The 21,517-nt window shown below is 42.5% G+C and overlaps 1 protein-coding gene across 1 annotated transcript in view; it reads right to left on the reverse strand.

Moving 5' to 3' along the window:
* Window positions 1–20,970, reverse strand: part of PRKCQ (protein kinase C theta) — a 114,775-nt gene extending 93,805 nt beyond the window's left edge. The window contains exon 1 of the mRNA XM_079106988.1: window positions 20,508–20,970. The gene's annotated coding sequence lies outside the window, so the exon portion shown is untranslated. The remainder of the gene's footprint in view (window positions 1–20,507) is intronic.
* Window positions 20,971–21,517: the final 547 nt, after the last annotated feature.

The following is a 21,517-nucleotide window of genomic DNA, read 5'->3' on the forward strand; positions in this document are numbered from 1 at the left end:
ATGTCTCTTCTAGTCCCTTGCCCATATTTTAATCAAGTTGTTTTTCTGTCATCAAGTTACATGTGGCTATTAGTTTTACAATCATATAGTAAATCATTTTAGGCATACAAAAACATAAAACAATGAATATTCTTATATCTATAATTCAACATTTAAAAAAACAAAATGAATATATTCGAAATTTCTAATGTCTATCCCCTGATTGTATCTCCTTTTACATCCCTATTACCCACCACGTACTATGAGTTTATTATCCCCGCCATTTGATATATAATACATAGAGAACCCATATCTACGTATTCGTAAAATATATATAATGCAAATAGCATGCTTTATGGTTTTAAAACACAGTATGTATCACTATGTATACTCTTCTGCAACTCCATTTATCATGTTTGCAGGATTCATTGTGCTGGAATAAGTAATCTCAGTTTATTCACTTTATGCTCTATAGCAGTGAGTGCTCAAACTTTTTGGTCTTGGGATTCATTCATTCTCTTAAGAATCAGTGAGGAGGGCTGGGGAGATAGCTCAGTTGGAAGAGTGTTAGCCTTGCAAGCAGAAGGCCCTGGGTTCGATCCCCAGCACCGCAAAAAAAAAAGAAGAAGAATCAGTGAGGATGCCAAAGACCTTGGCTGTATATAGATTATGTCTATTGGTGTTTGTCATATTGGAAATAAAAGTGAGAAAAAGTTAAAAAATTTTTTAATAAAAACCATGATGTAATATGTTAATATAAACAACACAAACCATGATACATAATCATTTTCCAAAGCATTAAAAAAATTGTAAAATGTGGCATGGCAGTGTTGGACATTTTTGCAAGTCTGGTTTAGGTCTGGCTAAATAGAAGACAGTGGCCTTTCTGTATTGGCTTCTGTGTCTCACTATCAGAACATGCAGTTGTCATTCTGCATTGGCTTCTGTGTCTGTCACTGTCAGCACATGTGGCCTCTGGAATATTCCACTGGATGAAGTAAGAGTGAGAAGGGGAGGCAGACACTGGTGGGACTGTGAAGTGAGTTAACTTTGAAAACTCACTCGAAGGGTCTCGCGGACTCCAGGGCTCCCAGAGCACACTTGGAGAACCACTGCTCTGGAGTGGTCCTCTGAAACATATTACAAACTATCTCTTCTCCTATTAACATTCAAACCTGTTCATTTTATAGACCATACTGCCATGAACATTCTTACAGCTGTTTCTGTGGTCACATTTTTGCAAATTTCTATTGAATCCACACTAAGGAATAGAGCTCAGAGCCCTGGGGTACACACAACTTTGACTTTGTTATTGCCAAACTGCTCTCCAAAGTTTAAAATCTATAAATGCACCACTAAATAGTTTCCATGCACCTAAAGCTTCAATTGAGATTATCTCTGGGAGGCAGGGCCTAAAACGTGATTACGATTTTTAAAAATTAAAATACAATGCACAATGTCTGGTATGGAGAAGGATCCCTAAAACAAAGATGTGCTGATTAACAATGGAAACAGCAAAGAGCGGAGAGTCACAAAGACGAACTCTTGAAAAGTCCATTCAGATTATTTCTAGGGAAGAAAGACTAATTCAGCTATTTGTTAAATTCCACTGTGTGACCTTTGGCAAGTTACTTTACCTCTGAGTCCAATTTCCTCATCTTTAAAATGGTACTATTTCATGATGTCAAGGAATTAAAACACATTATTTTCAAGAAGATCATAGTCTCTTTGGGAGACTCAATCATAATCGAGGACTCACACACAGAGCAACAAGGCCCAGTCAGTACCGAAGTCCACACAGATCACTGAAGGAATTGTAGTCCTGTAGTTTAAGGAGAGAGATGGAGGTCAAAGGTGGCAATTAAAGGCAATTGGATTGGAGGTGGTAAATTTGGGGAAGTGAGACAGCATAAAGCAGTTCCCCTTTTGGAATGCTTGGTTCAGCAGATTGAGAGGGTGGCAGCTAGTGCCAGGCCTGGCAAATGGGGTGGCCGCAGACTTTTCCATCCATAGCTCTCAGTTCAGGGAGCCTCTGGTAAGCCACGCCCACCGCCCTCTGCCACAGGAAGAGGTTCAGCTCATTCTTGTCCAGGGCAGGAATTCTGTCCCTTCTTGCTGGGGTTTCGTAGACAGTAAAAATCAAAGTTGTGTTAGGAAGACAATCACAATATCAGACGTTTCTTCCAATGAGTCTCTTAATAGAATTTACTTTCGCTTGGGAAGAAAAACTATTTTCATTAAAAATAACTGAGTCTAATGCTACAAAGACTCATTGGATCCTCCGTGAAATCTGTTCACATCACCTACAACTGACATAAAGCAGAGTGGTTATTTGTATCTTCACAGTGAAACCCTTCCTGTAAGTGATGCACATATAAACTATTTTTAGGAACTTCTATTTCAGACAGCATAGATGCAGATGAATAAAGCGATCATCTGAAACAAACAGGAAAATATTTACCCAACTAAAAATCTGTGTGATTATTTGGGTGAGGAAAAAAGACATTCATTTTTGAGTATGTATATATGATAAATAAGATGCTAAGTTCTGAGCAGAATTTAGAGGAGTACAACAGCTCACTTGAATCACCTTGAGGCTACTGTGCTAATGCATCATACTAATTTTAATTGCAGAGAGATTTTGTAAAAGGATGCCACATGATGGATCAAAGAAGAGAGCTTGGCTTAAGAACAAGGTCTTCATCATAGAACATCTTCACAAGACTGATTACCTTCTTGCTACTCCTTCATTCTTCTCACTCTGTGAATCATGTTTTATATGCTGCAAATAATACCAGTTATCTACACCAGGCAAATTCATAGAGACAGAAAATAGAATGGGATTAGTCAGGGGGTGTCGGCAGGCTAAGGGGGAGCTTTTGCATAGTGGTGCAGAGCTTCAGCTTGGGGTGATGAAGCAGTTTTAGAAATAGCAGTCAATCCAATTAATGCCACTGAATTGCACATTTGAAATGGGAAATTTTACTATTTTTACCACAATATACTAATTTTAATATAAAATATAATTTAATATAATTATAATTTTAGATTTTATAAAATATTCATTTTATAATGTATGTTATATTAATTTTAATAAAAATAAATCTATGTGAACATTAATATTTATAATATAAAATACAATTTAATATAAAATATAATATTTCTTTACCAATACATGATGTATTTGATTTATTACTGGAGTTGCCCACAATCTTAATTTTGCTTTTGATCTCGATCCTGGCTTCTTTCTTTCCCCTTTCTCAGGCTGTTCCATAGTTGTTTTCCTTCAGTCTGCAAGGTTGTAACTCTCCAGGTAGATGAGCTTGTCTTATTTTTAAAAAAATAGAAAGTGAAAGCCACAAGACGTAAATCTGCCTGGTGTCCTTCTCTCTGGTTCACCTTCTCTGAGGCTTCATGCCTCTGCTCCAGTCCGGGTCCACACCCTGGAAAGCCTTTCCTTTGATCCCTGGTCCTTTCCCTGGTGATTCGGGCCTCCTGTGCTCCCATTTACGGCAGGATCATGGTTGCCAGCCTCTGACGGCTTCTGGTGCTGGTTCCCTACAGACGCGGCCTTGCCTCCTCTGCTTCACCACCAAGCTTCCTGGGCCTCCTCTCCATCCTTGCCTTCTGCTCGTTCCTCTGCCTCTGCCATTTGGCTTCCACTGCCACCACCGCCAGCGCTGCTCTTTGGAAGGGCACACTTGCTAACTCCCAGAGCCGTCGGCTCCTTCTTGGTCTTCTTTTTCCATGTCCCATGTAACAGAGCTGGTTCTGGATTCCTTGCTTCTCTCTTGCTCTCCTTCTCTCTGATGACTCTTCGGTTTTCTCTGTCGGCTCTGCTTTCTTCATTGAAATATTGTGGATTACACCCAGGTCCTGACTTGATTCCCTTCTTTCTGTCAATTCTGGCCATTCTCATCCCTTTTGAGGTCTCCAAGGATACCTTACCTGGTGACAACCTGGAGAAGTACACTTTTCTTCATCTGCGCGCTTCCTTGGGTCTCGTATTTTCAACTACACATTGAAATTTTCCCAGTGCTCCACCAGCTCCTCAAACACAGCTAGAATGAACAACAGTTCCACCTTTTCTTCAAATGCTATGGCCTCTCCTCTCTCTTGTCTTCATCAATGGAATTACTATCTACTGCGTCTTCCAAGATGGAAAAATTGGAATCAACTGTGAGTCCTCCTTTGTCCTTATCTACATTCATCTATGCAATGAGTTCTGTGGATTTTATGTGGTTATTTCTGCTGTAGTCAATGACTTCTCTTTGGCCTTTTATCTTGAGAACTTTGGGTATTTTGTCCAGATTCTGCAATAGAGCTTTAGTTGATTCCCACCCCATTGCCCTTCCAAACTGCCTAGTCTTCCCCCACATCAGCCATACAAGCTGTCTTTCTTAAGAATCGTTTCCTTGTTTAGGAACATGAAACAGATCCCCTTGGCCTGAAGTATTAAGTCCAGACTCACGAATCACATGATTATGCAACAACATCAAAACTTCAAATCTTTAAGGGGATTCAATGGTAGCTAAAGATATACTTTAAACAAGGCCTTTAAAAAATGTTTTGGTTTCTTATACTGTGTCCTTCCAAATAGACTTGGATTTGTTTAAAAGAACCTTAAGCATAACAAATCTTCCTCACACAACTGTAAAGATAAAAACAGACGTACACTATTTAAAAAAAAAAAAAAAGCTTAGTAAACACACAGAGAAGACATATGCAGAAACCCACAAATGATTTAATTTGCAAAACCACAGCCTGAGCTCAACTAAAGTAAAGATGACTTAGATAAACTACAATCAGAAAAACTGAGATAAAAGATCCGGTGTAAATAACTTCAGCTGATGGTTTAGCAAGCAAACATCACGGGTATAACAGAGGTCTGAGAAACTGCTTCAGTCTAGGAAGCTGCACATTGACTTCACAGAGCCTCAGGAGCACCCAGCATGAGGGGAATCACTGCTTGTTGGAGTGTTATCTACCGTGCTATGTCCCTTGTACTTGTGAGAGTGACAAGTACACTTCCTTGACACAGGAAGAGAAAAAAGATTTTAAAGTTGAAGTTGAGGGGTCTAATTCTAGATTTTCCTGTTTTTATTTCTATGTATGAGGATTTCAGAAAAACTCTCAGAGATGGTTTCTATCTCTAGGGTAAAAGAAAGGGGGTCATGAAAAACTTCCTCTTGGAAATTAACTGGGCTATTCCTTTTCCAGGGAAACATTGAGGTAATAGAGGAGGAAGACAATGACCGTACACAGCGAGGCGTGTCCCTCCAGAGGGGACATATGCAGAAGGTTGAAGGAGGGCAGGAAGTGAAAACTTTCTGGCCAGGTCTGCAGACAGTTCGTGAGCTTCCTTCTACTCATTTGCCTAGCTGTTAAATCCTCAGCCACAGGCAATGCAAGATTAAGGGTTAAACACAAAAGTGATGGATCCTCATTATGAATAAGGATCACAACACTCAGATTCCTTACAGAAATATTCACTTAGGAGCAAATATTCATTGACCACCTACTATGTGCCAGGCATGTGCTAGCAAAGGAACCCAGTGGTGGAAAAGAGCCAGGCAATGCCCCAGCCCTCCTGGAGGAAAGAAACCAAGCATTCTGCATTTTCTGGGTCCAGTGCTGGAAGAATGTGCCTTTTCTACATCAGTGACTCGTCTGCACTCGCCTTTTAAAAATTTATGACCATTATTTTGTAGCAATGAGCACTTATCCAATATTTTTCTCTCTCTCACTGACCATAAAAAAAAAAAAAAAGCATATTATAATCTAAAAGCAGGGCAGCTCCAGAAGTTCTCTGGAGCACTTCACTATCTTTCTTTGTATTTCATAGCACGTGTCCTCACCTACTATGCTCTTACTTGCATGCTTTTTATTCTGTTATTGTCTTTCTCCCCTAAAAGACGGTAGGCTTCGTGAGGGCTAGGACCTTGTTCTTCTTTTTTCCCCTGTATTTGCCACACCCAGAACAATGCCTGATGTGTTAGGTGCTTGATTAATTTATAGACTGAATAAAACCCAGACTTCCCCTTCTCCTTAAAAATTCCCATTTCTCTCTGAAACTAATTAACCACCCCCAATGTGCTAAGGAAAGCTTAACAGCACTTGTATTGTTAAGAGGATCTGCTTCCCAAAAAATCCTAGTTGGCAGAAGTTCAGGCACTGAAATGAAGTGTAGCAGGAATTTTCTAGAAGATTTTGAGATCAAGTGGGGAGCAGCATTCTAAGATATCTCCTGCCATTTGTTGGGAAGTCTACTTTAAGAAAATAGAATTCTTTTCTATTGTTTTTACAGTTTCTTCCCTTCTTCTACAACTGAATGTACAAATCCTCTAAAACTGCCAGCAGTAGAGACACTTACACCATAGAACAAGGTCAACGTGGAAGGCATATAAAATGGGGAGACTGTGTTTCAGGCCCTGAGACAGAGTATCACAGGTGTCTTCTATTTCAGAAGTTATTCTAATTTTCCTATGTATTCACATCCAGGGCTAATATTTAATTTTAATTCATCAGTTTCTAAAAATTAGTTATTTGCCAAAATATGTAATATCCATTGTTTTTCTGATTTTATTTTAGAAATGAACCGAAAATATAAGCATAGATTTCTTGAGACTTAAAAAATTATGAATAGAAAAAATGTTTTCTTGAGTAAGGGCATCTTGTAGAAATTTTTGAAATCCAGTGCTGGGGGAACTGTTAAATAATAATCGGTATAAAAAGGATCAGAAACTTGATGTGAACCTATTAATTTATTTAAATGAAACCATATGACTAAAACCACATTAAAAGGTTACAACAGGCATACACTAAAAGTAATCTGTCTATCCCACAATATAGCACAATATATTATTTTTCTAGTTCTCAGCTCCATAAAGTGGAGGTTTAAACTTCCAAGTTATTACTCAAGAATGTTAATCTGGCTGCATTTCTCACTCATTTTAAATTAAACTTTCTTCTCAACAGCTCTTTGCAAGTTATAGCAGTCTGTGTGTCTGTGTTGTGATAATATTGTGTATGGTGCTGGGGGTTGAACCCATAGCCTGGGGTGTGCTCATTCCATGCTCTGCCACTGAGCTGTACCTCTAGCCAATCTGCCACTTTAGTTTGTTTTTTGTATTATTAAAAATGGCATTAAAGACAGGAGAGAATGGAAGAAAGAAGATGAGAGAAAGGAGGAGCGTTCAAGGAAGGAATAATGAGAGTTTGAGAATTTAGATGAATAAAAGTTTGAAGAATGGAAGAGGGCTCTAAAAAGTATCTTCAGGTTTACTGAAAACACATCTTCTTGTAAATTTACAACATTGTGGTCTTGAAAGGAAACACACTGGGAAAGATATCTGAATACACTGGGAAAGAAAAAGGCAGGGCAGGAAAGAAATAAGGTGGATGTTCACAGTCAAGGAAGAAAGAAGGACCACAGAAGCATGCCCACCCTTGTCTTAGGATCACAACTGTGTGATTCCACCTCTGTGGAACCTTCCAGAACATCCAATCATTGAAGAAACCCAAAGTGAACCACTGTGGCAGTCTCCTCTCTCCCTCACAAGTTTTCTTGGATAAGAAAAGACTTGGGGGATTCTGTGCATATTTCAGCCTTTTCTCAGTCTCTCTAAACACTGAAGGCATTTTCTGATGTTTGAGTTTGCTGGAAAGTGCTAGAGAAAGACCCAGAAAACCAGTCTAGATCTAAGCAGAACTCCAGGCTGGATGGACGCTGAACCAGAGTGAGGGTTTTCTCTGCTACTAGAATGAGTAACATTGAGCAGCAAAACAAGGAACTATGCCCCAAACAGTGACTGAGATTTACAGAGGAAAGGAAGTCTCAAAGCTCACTTCTTAGAATTAATACCAAAGTCAGGCAGTATTTTTAAAAAGGAATTTGTAGATACAGCATATTACCAAATTCAGGCTTAGCTCAGTGGGGCGATAAGAACACAGACCATAACATCAGACTACCCGGGTTTCAATCCCTATGACTTAGAACAAGCTGTAAACACAAGCCTGTGCACACGCGCATGCGCACACGCAGAGTTTCTCGAGTGGCCTAAGTGACAGCTTGGACTGTGGAGTGGGAGCCCCCAGCTCTTCCCAGATCAGCAGCAACTTCTCTTTGCCCAACTTCTCCCCTCTCCACTGGGTCCTGGGGAGGCCACCCAAGGAGCACTGCCTGGTGATTGAAGTGCAGCTCTGCTAATTTGGGGGCTAGGAGTCCCTCATTTTGATTCCAGGTCAGGGGTTCCCTATTGGGTACTGCCTCCCACATGCTGGTGGATGCCCATGGCTGACGAGGGGCCACCCTCTTGTCACTGCTTCTCTCAATCCTCAACCATGACACAAACCTTGGTGTCTTACACTGAATTGGATTTTCTGTTTTACTTTCTTTGTTTCATGTCTTCGGTTTTCTAAAGCATCCTCATTTGCCACTCTGGCCCTCCTGAGCCCAGGTTTGGTTTCAGCCCACGACAATGAGTCCTTCGTGGCTCTGACTCGACTCTGTCACGCTGCCTTCTTCCTGTTTGGGGTTTCCTGGTCTTTCCCCGAGGCACTCTGCATGCTTTCATTTGCCAATACTAAACTGACGTGTAATAAATATCTGCTGAGGACTTTTCTTATGTGCGGGACTTTGCGAAGGACGGGGGCCAGACTGGAGAGACGCAGAGCCCGTCCCCAGGAACCACGGCGGTGCAGGAGTGCCATCGTAGCTGCAGTCTCTGGATGCCCTAGCCTGCAGAGGAGGGCACCTTGACATAGCTTGTGGGAAACTTCACAGAGGAGGTGACATCTCAGTGGCTAGCAGAGCGACTGTGGGGATGGGGGCTGTGTGATCCAGGGGGAGTTGTGCTGATGCTGAGGATGGAGAGCTACAGAGTGCTGGAGGACTCAAGGCCAGGGGAACACGCACCCAGCAGGCAGAGGAAAGACCGCGAAGGACCGGCAAGCCTTGGGAAAGGGCTGGATTCTATTTTGCAGGTGACATGGGGCAACCAAATCGTTTTAAAGTAGAGAGTGGCGATCAGATGTTTTTAAAAAATAAGAACCTGCTGTCAGCTACCCAAAGAGTGAAACCAGAGTCTCAATGTCACAAAATAAGTGCAATCATGTGTATGAAACGTTACCATGTTAATAGACTACACATTTGCTAGATGTCTCCAAACAGGGCTGCCACAACCTGTCCTATGCCCCCGGCTGCCCTGCAGTGCCACTCTGCATCCCTCTTGCCCTGGTCCTGCCTGACCTGTTTTTCCCAAGTGACCTCAGTCCAAGCAGGGCTGTGTGATTGCCTGGTTTGGGCCTTAAGAGCCTGGAGCTTTTGCTTTTGTCTGTTTGTAACCCTTGCTCTTGGGATCTAGGTACGAAGAAGCCAAAGGGAGCCATGTGGCGATGCCAGCCTTCCAGCCGTGCCCATGGGGGGTCAGCTATGTGAGTGCTCCTGTCTCAGGTCTGGCTGCAACCTCAGAGAAAACCCCCAGGGATGCCAGGAGGAGCAGGACCACCCAGGCAAAGCCGGCCCAAATTCCTGACCCAGGGAATCATGAACAAATTAAATGTTACTGTTTGAGGCCACTGAATTTGGACCCAGTTTGTTCCACAGTGATTGACATCCAAAGCAATGCTTCTGAGTCGGATACCTACATGTCAAATAGATAACAAACTGCACCCCCGACAATTCCAGGGCAACAACATGGGTCCGCTGTCAATATATCAACTTGTACTTCATTCTTAATTACTTGATACCAAATCCCATTTCAAGCCGATGTCACACTTTACTGATTAGGGTTTAAGCTTTTTAAAAAGGGGTTCTTAGAAAATGTAATCCTCTGATTGTGTCTTGCAAAAAACTAAGAAAATGTGCATGATGTGTGGATTAAAATCTCCTGGAATTCTTTCTGCATTTTCCAAATGGTAGTTTTTATTTAAAGACAAATATCCAAACAAATGTGTATTTTGCCCTTTGAATCTGCAGAACATTTGAATCTCTCTCTAGGTCTAGAGAGTTTGACCAGACATCTACATAATTTTTTTCTGCCAGGAGATATCTGCAATCTTTTTCCAGGAGAAAATTGATTTTATTCACTTTCATAAACAAGTATTCTTCCTGTTCTGAATTCTTCCAGTTTGTTCTCCAAGGAGAAAAGATTTGCATCTGCCTTTCATTTCTATTGAACTAATAGAATTCATATATGATGCTCTGTGATGATATTTCTTTTTGCCAGCTCCGACTATGAGCCAGTGATAAGGGATGAGTTGCATTTCATTAATTTCTAAAATGACCACTAATTTATACTTAGTGATACTTGCCTTTTTGGGTCAATGAAGTTGCATTTATTTCATTTAAATAAGTAAGAAGCCTTTTTCTCCCGTTCAGATGCTTCACTATCCTAAAGTACCTTTACTCAGGGAACTCAAGTGTACTATAAATATTAAGAAACCTCAACCCCAGGAACTAGGAAAGACACTCAGCAGTAAAGTCTGTGCTGTGCCTTCTGCAAATACCTCAGCTGCCTTTAGTGAGAATTTCACAAGTTATTTCCTACTGAATTACTTCTGAACTCTTCTCATCAACATTACAAGGTTTTAAGTAAAGTTGCCCATAAGCAACTCAGTTGTATTTAGGGGGTCGAGTAATTCAAGATCTTATGAAGGAGATTCTTTTTTTGTTGTTGTTGTTTTTGGTACCAAAGATTGAACACAGGGGTCAGTGAGTCACATCCTCAGCCTTTTTTTTAATATTTTTGTTTCGAGACAGGTTCTCACTAAGTTACTTAGGACCTTGCTAAGTGCTGAGGCTGGCTTTGAACTTGTAATTCTCCTGCCTCAGCCTCCCAAGCTGCTAGGATTATAGGTGTGCATCACTGCACCTGGCTTGAAGGAGATTTTAATTTTATTTTTGTTTTTTATTTTTAATTTTTTTTTGGTACTGGGGATTGAACTTAGGGGCACCTGTACACTGAGCCACACCCACAACCCGATTTTGTATTTTATTGAGACAGGGTCTCACTGAGTTGCTTAACACCTTGATTTTGCTGAGGCTGGCTTTGAACTCTTGATCCTCCTGCCTCAGTCCCCTGAGCTGCTGGGATTACAGGCGTTTGCCACCATGCCGGGCTTGAAGGAGATTCTTTATGACTACTGTTATTACCGCCATTCTGTAAAGCCTGTGTCCAAATAAAATGCATGCTAACTTTTTTTTTCTTTTTGAATGACTAATGCAGAAGAATTTAAAGAGTTCCCATTCTTAGAAACAATTCCATCTATCATTCATCATTACCATCACCGCCAGACAGTAGCATTCCTATTTGTTGTTCTAGTTACAGCATTAAATTTTAATTTCTAAGATCAAAATTAATTGCAGTTAAATGATATTCCTGCCTGGATGAATGAATTTTAGTTTACTGGGGAAGGGTTACGCCTATCATTAATGGTCACATCCTCGCGTTTACACCTACCTATCCATAGTTACAATGTGACAGATGGACCACTTCTCAAGCATCCCAGCTACCCAGGTGAAATCCTGGCCTGACTGGACTGGGTGGATACTAAACCGACACCTGAAAACCAGCCACAAAATATGAGGGTCAGGGAGAATCCTACAGACCCCTAATCCACTCACTCATTCTAGGGTCCATATGGCAAAACTGGAATCAACATTGCCCTCTCCCACTTCTGTGACTGCCCATCTGCCTTTGCTGTTGGCTGCCTCTGAAGGCCTGGCACGATCATGGAGGAGCAGGCCAGTGATGCGACAGCAGCGCTCAAGTGCCTCTCCCCAGGCTCCTCTCCTAAAAGAGACAATCTAATTTGCATTCATAGTACCCTTGTGTGCCACATGTCCCACAGCACTGCAAGGATACTGGAGAGCAGTGAGGAGGAGAGACCTGGAGGGAAGAGGGCAGACCCTGGGCACACAGAAGTCAACACACCAGGGCTGCCACGGACCTGGCTCCAAAAAAGCACTCGCAGGCAGATTTCCCTTAAATTCTCCTTGAGAATATGGATGGAAGTCAACAGTGCATTTCAGCTTACTGGGGAAGGGTTACGCCCGACATTAATGGTCTCTTTCATAACGACTAGGCTCTGAAAACATGATGTTCATGCTTAGAAACCTCTGCATGAGTGACTAGAGGAAAACAAAATATCTTCCCGGGCTTCATCCACAAAACCTGCCTCCTGAGCTCTGTGCCAAGAAGTAAAGCGAGAAAAATAATTGGGAGACTTGGTTTGTGTCTGAGGCAAGCATCCTCGGGAGACAATAATTGAATTAAAATAGCATTATCGAGCTCCAGCAATGAGCTAGATAGAAACGACAAGTCCCCAGAGACCTAGGAAGCAGAAAAGGAAGAGTAAAACCCATTTCAGGGACTCAGGAAAGGTTTAACAGGTAAAGATACTTTAAAAAGAATATTCAATAAGAACTGCAAGTAGCGTTCTGTTTGAAAAGGGAATGTCAATGCACTTGACACTTGGGGCCACCATGGGTCACTATTTCCAAAAGGAAAGGATGTTTTCTATGGTGATGTCTTCGGGACCAGAATGCAGAAGCTGTTGAGTCTTACCTAATAGGAAGTGTCATTCCTTCTCTGCAGGAAAAGATGAACGTAGCTCTCACTTGCTCTCAGGAGGAAAGCGTCAGAGTGGAGTCACAGTGTGTTTGAGCACTGTGGTTATAGCTTCCCACAGAGGTCCCCATGGTCTTTTGCGGCAGGAGCCAGAAGCCTAAGCACTGCTTTCTACATTGTTTACGCTCTGGCTTAGTTGTTAGGAACCCATACTAAGGCCCATTTTATTTTATTATTATTTTTTAATCGTTTTCAGCATAACCCATTTATGTTTTTTTAAAAGCTCTGCTGAGATATAATTGACACATAATAAGCTGCACATACCTGAATTGTATAATCTCCTAAGTTTTGACAAAGGCATATATTAATGAAGCCATCCTCAAAGTCAACACAGTCAACACTTTATTTTATTATTACCAGGATGGAATATTTTAAACCTTTTTTATAAAGACTTTTTTTCTTTGGTTTCATATTTTTTTATTATTCTACCTTTAACTCTCTTGAGTCCTCAAGAGAGTTCATTGCTCTTACCTTCAGTTTTTTCTTTCTTTGTGAATGCTCTTACTTATTTTTAATTTAGCTTGCTTCTATCATCCCAATTCTTGAATTTGGTCTTTTACTTTTTTAACTTCCTTACTCTTCACTGCTTTCATGAATTTTAAAAATAATTGTGATTTCACTCTAAAGAATCCTTCAGCTCTTTTATTTTTTAATTTAAAAATGGTTTCTCCTTTTGATCCTTTAGTATTTTCTCTTTATTCAAATAACTTGTGGATTCTCAGTATATCTATCTACGGTTTATGCTTATTGGCTTGTGGCATATTTTGGAATATTTTAATATGACCTTTTATTTCATTCTTCATCTTTTTTCCTCATATCATTGGCATGAGAACCACCAGCAAATTGAGATGCTGTCAAGATGACAGAGGAAGAAAATCACACCAGAGACGGGAGGAAACAGCCCTTTTCCTGAAACAAGTCAACTCCCCAAATTTCTAAATGTAAAAATCCACAGTAGCGGAGGGTAGTGAGGAGTTGGGGGCAGCGATGGGGGATATTTCCCATCACCTTCATTTCTGATTTCTAGTAGAATTTATCTAGATAATTCTAGAGGTTCATAGACAAAAGTTTCTAGGGCGATAATGATTCTGCTGTGCAGATACTTAAATCGCTAGATTGGGATTCCTTTCTTCTAACCCAGCATGCAGTCCCACAGATTCTAAGTTACAGATTCTAAGACTTCCGGCTCATTGATGAATTCCGCTAATACTTATTGAGCACCTACTCTGTGTCAGATGCAATGCTAGGGAGGCAACAAAGAATAAAGAGAAGGAGGAGTCTGCCCTGGTGTGGACTTGGACTCAGTGGGGAGGTCTAAAAGTAAAGAGTGGTATCACAGCTATTCTAAGTGCCGTGTGCCTAACGTTTACAGACTGTTACTGTGGGCCAGCACGGTGCTAAGCACTGTAAACAGATGATCTGAGATCTCTGAGGAACACATTGAGGTTAGACTCAGAGAAATACCCAGGTGGCGCAGGACAGGAGGGGCTGGGGAAGAATGAGAACCTTCTGATCCCTGTGAAGGAGTCTGGGCTTCATCCCAGAGCACCGGGCAGCCCTGGAGAACTTAAAGCAGGAGAGCTACACACTCAAGGTGGGGTTCCGGCTGCAGCACAGGGAACCAACAGAGCAAGCAAGACTAGTGAGGTGCTTCAGGCATTAACCCCAAGAGAAATAGTGGTGTCCTGTAAAGACAGTGGTCGAAGGGGCAGAAAAGATGGAGGGAACAGGCAAAACAGGGTGAATGAACAGAACGTGGTTTTGGTTACGCTGTGGGGGTGGAGGAAAAGGAGTGAGGGAAGAACAGCCTGACCTAAGGTTTACAACAGGGGATGGCAGAGCCAGCTACCACAAAAGTGGGAAGGGGAAACTTGGAGAGGAAAAGGGAAGATGGTGCTTTTAGTTGGAGATACATGGCGTTAGATGAACCCATAAGCGGCCCAGCAGGGAGGATCAGTAGGAATTTGAGTCAGCAATGGTTGGGTCCTGGTCAGCAAGGAGACGGCTGTTGGGATGAATGAGTGGGACAACTGCAGAGCATCAAAGCTTCCAGGTAGATGGGAGAAGCTTGCCAAGACGGGGACAGAAAGGCAGAGGAAGAGAGGGGAGCGTGGGAGTCAAAGGAAGAACAGGAGTGCTCAGCAGCACAGACGAATGCAGAAAGTCCAGTCGTACAGGAGCAGGACGTGGCAAGGGTCAGCAATGAGGAAGGTGAGCGTGATAGTCTCTGAGGGTGACAGAGGCAAGGCCAGGTGTCTGGGGCCCAGATAAAGTGCACGAGGAAATAGGGGAAATGATGTAGAGAACAATTTGAGGAATTATGAAGAGGAGGAGAGAAGGAAGCAGCTGGAGGAAGGCCAAAAGGCAGGCCTTTTATGCACAGAAGGAAGGGCGGGGCGTGTTGAATGCAGCGAGAATGTGGCCTGGAGGGAGCGGGATGGGAGATGCAGGAGAGAGAGGAGATGGTCCCTCATTATGATTCCTGAGGATGAGGAAGCAGGTGCGCCAGGGCACAGTGAAGGTGAACAGGGGACACCTCCGGAAGGGAGGCGTGACTTTTGCTCTTGTGAGGGGAGGAGGGGTGCGAGGGTGGATCCAGATGCAGTTAGGTGTGCAATCTTGTGGTCACAGGGTGGGCGAGTCCTCATGGAGAATATAGTCTCTCAGTAGAGCAGGAAGCAAGGCAGCTTGATAATGCAGAATGGTAGTGACCAAGGAAAGTCTGGAGAGCTGGTAGGAAGAGCAAGCGGGAAGGCCAGGGGAATGCCTGAGAGCTAGGGAAGCCAGAGTCTAGCCCAAGTCGGAAATCAAGGACTTACGGAATCATGGATTTGCTTAGTCGTATAATTTTTTTCAATACATTCATCAGCCTATGTATAGATGCTGGAAAAAACAGACAGTCGGGTTCAACAGTGACCTCAGATTTGGGAAGGAAAGCACATCCCCTCGCACAGCACCACTGGAGTTGTCTTCCCCAGGAGCAGTGGGGACACTTCAGTAGAGGGACCGGCCCCGTGTTTTGTCTTTGTCAATTTCACGCTGAAAGATCTCTGGTCTGTAGAACAGGTATTATTTCTTCCTAATTGGTCTAGTTCTTTCTGAAGCTGATGGGATATACCTCAAAGTTTAAATTCTTCCTAACAAACAAAGAATATGATTATAATGCTCGTGAGGAAATGTCCAGGGATGAAGAGACTTTAGGAACACAAAAGAAGGAGGCATAAATAGAACACTAAATGAGGAACCAAGAGCTCAGGGTTCAATACTCCCAATTTGTTGTGTGGCCCTTGATCAAGTTTCTTAGTCTCTGTCAACTTCATGTGTCTTTTTAATAAACAATCAAGAGATGGCTCCGTGAGTAATTGATTCCCGGTGTCCAGGCCTGTGGCACTGTGCACAGCCAACAAATGCCACTTTCTGTTCCATTTTGCCTTCTTCCTTCTAACCCCAAACATATGTGTTTCTATAACTTTAAGGAACAGTATAGGAAACTAAATGCTTTATGTTCATAATGTTAAAACTTGTAGATAAGAAACAGATTTATTATGCTTCAAACCAAACAGTACAAAATGCCATGAAATAATTACACTTATTACATGAAGTGGAGTCTATTTATTTCTGTCATATGCTATTTCATTTTTAAAAGACATGCTTGTCACCATCCAATAAAAGAACGTCATAAGCCACTAATGGACTGAGTCTTATGGGTTGAAGTAATGTTGGTAAGAAGCCTGGTTTCGTACAGCTGAAAAGTAGCTAAATAGGTGCAGAATGGAAAACGCTCAAGACTAATGCCTTGAAAAATGCTGAACAGGTAGCTAAAAGGAACTTCTCCCCAAACAGCAAGGAAAACAGCATCTCGTTCACTTTCACGAGAGACTTGACATCTTGCGCAGCTGGACTGTGGGGAGTGATTTCTCCTGGCCATGGACTCACAGCTCTCAGTTTGCACTGGAGACCACCCCACTGGGCAGCAGGCTGCTTCCTAGGCACTCAGTGGAAGCAACTTGGAAGGCTGGGGATGGGAAAAGGGCAAGACAGATGAGGGTCTGCTCTTTGCACTTTCAAACAGAGAGTGCTAATTGATGCCAGAATACACTTAAAAAAATGCTCACCAAAGTAGTCTGGGATTGGAGCAGTGACACAGAGTCACTTCATGTGGAAAAGGCACTCAGAGGACCAACATGGTGAGTTATTTCCCTCTGTCACTTATTTTTTATTTTTAAAATATTTTTCTCTTACTGAAAAATTTAAAGGAAGATCAGATCTTCAGAGAAAGAAGCATCCAATAGTTCAGTTGTATGGCAAGCCTGCGCACTTAAAATGTAGATGGGTGAATTTGATGTTATGCATATTTTATCACAATTTCAAAGAAGTGAATTGGTAAGTTGTAGGTCAGAGGTGGACAGACAAGCTTAACACTACCTCGGACAAGTTACAAAGCCTGGGCAAGTGACTCACTCCCCATGCCTGTTTCTTCATCTAAAAAATAAATATAAAAATATCTAATTTATAAAAGCTTTATGAAGATAAAATGTGGTGGCACTGTTTGTCAAATATCAACAAAATTCTGAGCATAGTGGCTATCCGGTAAATAGTAAATGATAATGACTTAATAAAACCACACTTAATTGCTTTCATTTGCTTTGCTTATTATCATTAATATTATTAGCTTAATTCAAAAGCTAACATCAACCTACAGCAACTCATAGAAGGATATGCTGCCAAAGTGAAGAGACTTAAATATCTGCTAATTTACCAAGGCAGAAATGTATGGATTCTGGGCTTAGGAAGTTATTCCTAATTCCTGAAATGTCAAATTCTTACCTTTCCCTGAGAATATAGTTAGAAGACTAAATAGAGTAACTGGAATTTTTGTGTGAATGACAAGCTACAATAAGGTGAAAGATATTTCCATCATTGTAAGGGAAAACCTTTTAATTCACTTTTCTGCTTAACGTCATGTTTTTCTGTAAGTTTCTGCTTCAACAGTTAGGCTAAGTATGAAAAAGGTAAACTGGGTGCATACTGCTTAGAAATGAGATACTTAAAGTTTGAAAACAAGGAATAGGAACAGAAAGAATGAGTTTAATGATACGTATATGTCTATATATACATATGTGTATATGTGTGTGTATACACACATACACATGTATGTATTCATATATGTAGATATACATACACATAGATACACATGACCATGACACCATAAGACTAATTCCTCTACTTTTATTATAGATCTAATTGTGGGAACGCACGCACACACACACACACATACACATAGATACACACGACCATGACACCATAAGACTAATTCCTCTACTTTTATTATAGATCTAATTGTGGGAATGCACACACACACACACACACACACATACACACACACATAAAAATACATATAGTTCTCATTACTCATCTGTGTCACTGGGACTTTTCATTATATAAAAATGTTGTTTTCAATAAGTTTGGGGAAATTACTTTGAAAATTGAAATCACCTGAAATCAAATACAAACTTATTAACAAACCGCCACATTACATTAATATATCAGCAATATTTTCAAGGGCCAACAACACAGTCACTAACTCTAAAACAAACACATTAAAAACAGGAAGTACTCATTCAAATTCCTATTTTAAAGAAAGTCAACTATATTATAATTAAATATGCATTAGAGGGAGAGATTCATCTGTGGAGGTTTACTGAAATCTCTGACATTATAGACCTATACCATAAGCCTGCATTCTTGATAGAAAATCCTGGACTCAGGGAATTCAATATACAGAGAATTCGATCTTTTCCACAAACAAGGAGAGAGAATGTGTTACAACAGAATGAGGCACCCTTATAGAAATTTCAGGGGCCTCCAATGCTTGCTATGGACAATAGAAAACAGAATGTTAGTTTTGGAAAGGATCATGAGATTACAGGAAGAACCTAGATGTGACTAGCTGAACATCCCTGTAATTCCTGAAGGAGAGGTGAGATAGCAGGAGAAATCCAAGTTCTAGTAGTGTTAGTAACTGCCATGCACTGACTCAGAAGAGTCTCTGTTGTAGGAGGTGGAGCCGGGAGGAGAACAGGTGTAGAAGTCTGCTTAAGAGTCATCGTGAGCCACCATAACACGAGACAAGACAGTGGCGGAAATGAACATGATGAAGCGGATGGCAATAAAAACCTTCCCTGGAAGTTTACACTTTAAAAGTGTAGAAGACAATCACGGGACATGAACAAAAGCTAGTGGTGACAAACAGGTTATGCTTGAAATGAGAAATAAAGGCTGATGAGAGAAAAGAAAACAAAAAAAACTTAATTTAGATTGAATTGCTAACTTGTAAGAGTCTGCAGGTTTCAGATCTTTCTATGCCCTGTCTTTAAATTTATGTTCATTCAATCAGCAAAAGAAAGGGACTAACGAGAGATCTTTCTGTGGTAGACACCTGCATCAGACAATGGCCCTGATCTCTGAAAGATTTTAAACAGCTGTGCATAAACTTCAAAAGTAATTTGCAACCAAATTAGTAAATGTCACCCTTCTTCCCACTAGACACAGCACTTTCAAGAGATGAAGCATCCGCAGTAAGTCTGCCATTTTACCAGTTACCAAAGATCAGTTAGGGAAAAATATGAAGATGTTCATTCACAGGTTGGGATGTGGAATGGGGTGAGGGACCCAGTCCCTGTTCATAGGGATCTCTATAAAGTAGCTCCTGCCAGGAAAGAACCAAAGAACCAGAGGTGGTCATCAGTTCTAGAGAAACAAAGCAGGGGCCAGAAAAACTGATGAAGCCTGCCGGAGTCTCCTGAATCTTGCTGCCTTAAAATTCTCCTTGCCAAATAAAAGGGGCAGAGAAGAGGAAGCAGACAGAATACACAGGCACACTCCCCAGGTCTGGTGGGCAGTTCCTCAATAATTTCACAAGCTTGGTCTGTGCTCTCAAGGGCACCTGTAACTTGAAGGACCTGAGTATTGGGCACAGGTGGGCCATTTTCCCCACTGACAGGCACAGCCCATAGAGTAGCGTTTTCTCCACCTCACCGCCCCCCTCCTCAGCTTCGGCCATTGCTGAATAACCTTTTATTAGCACCACTTCCAGCCCACACAGTGGCAGGACAATCGCAGGACAAGGCAGCTCTGTGGCAGTCTCCTTGCAGAAATGACCAGAAACTCCCTTCATGTCAGTGGCAAGTGCCTAGGCCTTGAGCATTAAAGTCACTCTCACATCGATAAATGCCGGTAAGAATTCAATAAACTAACGATATTTTATTTCACCAACTACACTTTGACAACATGTGGACCTCAAAGCTGGAAAACAATCTCGCTCAAGGTCACAGGCTTCAGCTCCCAGGCTTTTTTCTTTTTCTTTTTCTTTTTTTCTTTTTTTCCCACTCCAAAAAAACTGCTTCGCACCCACCCCAGGCCCTTGGAAAGAAACTTGGTTTGGTCAGAAAAGTGAATGTCCCTAGTCCTGTTTGCTGCTCCAGCAATTACCCAGAAAACCGGGTTGCCCTCTCCAGAAAACACCCTTCCTTACACATTTTTGCGATGAGAACAAAAACTTTCCACCTCCCTCCCTCCGCTTCAGCCCTCTTAGTTCAGGTGAAATGAGAGTAGGAAGGAGGCGCCCCCAGCCCGGTCCGGCGGCCAGCACCCGGCCACTGCCAGGGTCACGGTCATCAGCACACAAGAAACCCAGACGGGGTGGGGGAGCCCCAGAGTTGGCTTTGGCTCGAGCTGTTTTTTTTCGATTTCTTTCTCAGCCCTGCTTCCCGCGACGGCCCTAGCCTCTTGTTGGAGCAGCTCCGAGGGACCCCCGGGTGACCCTTCCCGCCCGGGGCCTTGGCACCTGGCAGCCCCCTCCCTCCCGGCCCGCATCGCGGGGCTCAGGGGCCCTACCTGGTGGCGCCGCCGCGGTCTGAACGCCGGGTTGCTGCTGCTCGGGTGGCGCGGGCACTGGCGCTGGTCCGGTGCACGGCGGGTGCGCCCCGCGGGTGGCGCCGGCCAGGGGGCGCTCGTCGCCCTCTCGGCCGCGGCGCGGCAGGCCGAGGGGGACCCGGCACCCTGCTCAGGGACGCGCGCTCAGCTGCGCACTGTCCTCGCTTGCCCAGCGGCTCCTGCGTCTCCCCTGCTCATCCTGTTCCCACCCTCCATCCTCACACCTTACTGGCCACTTGTCGCTCTGCTGCGACTAGGACCAGGAGGTGCTGGGACAACCCCCGCGGGTGGCGATGCTGCAGGCAGCGCTGGCCTGGGGCGCCTCAGCCTCCCCACATTGCGAGTGCCCGGGAAAGGGGCGCGGGCAGCGCGCCGGCTCCTCTCACCCAGCCGAAAACCGAAAATGAGCCTCCAGAGGGAAGGGCCACGGTCGTCAGTCGTCGGTCGTCGGTCGTTGGTGTCTGTTCAATCGTGATTTTACACCATAAAGGACTTGGAAACGTTGTTCTTTTAAAAATAACCTACCCCGGATAGTGGTTTCAGATTGCTCCTGATCTATTATGTTGACTCTCTGTATCTGCACGTGGTCGTTTTATGCACAAGTTCCGAAGTGGAACTGCTTTAAACTTTAGTCTTTGAAGCTGCAACATTGTGTCGGTACAGCGCACCTGTCATTTCAGGACTTTTTGTGCTTCGCTGGTATTAGTAATGATTATCATAATAAGGATAATTGGGGCAGTTTTTCCTGTCCTTCATAGAATTAACTTTTCGTTTAGGTTAGAAAATTATGTCTGGTTTCCAAAACTATTACAGAGCAATTTTTTCCTTTCAATGATAACACTAAATGATTAAATACACTTGGCTAAATCTTTTGTTTCTACAATATACCAAAATCAGATTAGTCTGATACATTAAGCGGCAATCTTTTTTCTTTTCTTTTTTTCCTCCCCTTTCTTTCCCTCCCCCCTTCC

This window comes from Sciurus vulgaris (genome assembly GCF_902686455.1).
Source record: "Sciurus vulgaris genome assembly, chromosome: 12".
NCBI classification, from domain to species: Eukaryota; Metazoa; Chordata; class Mammalia; order Rodentia; family Sciuridae; genus Sciurus; species Sciurus vulgaris.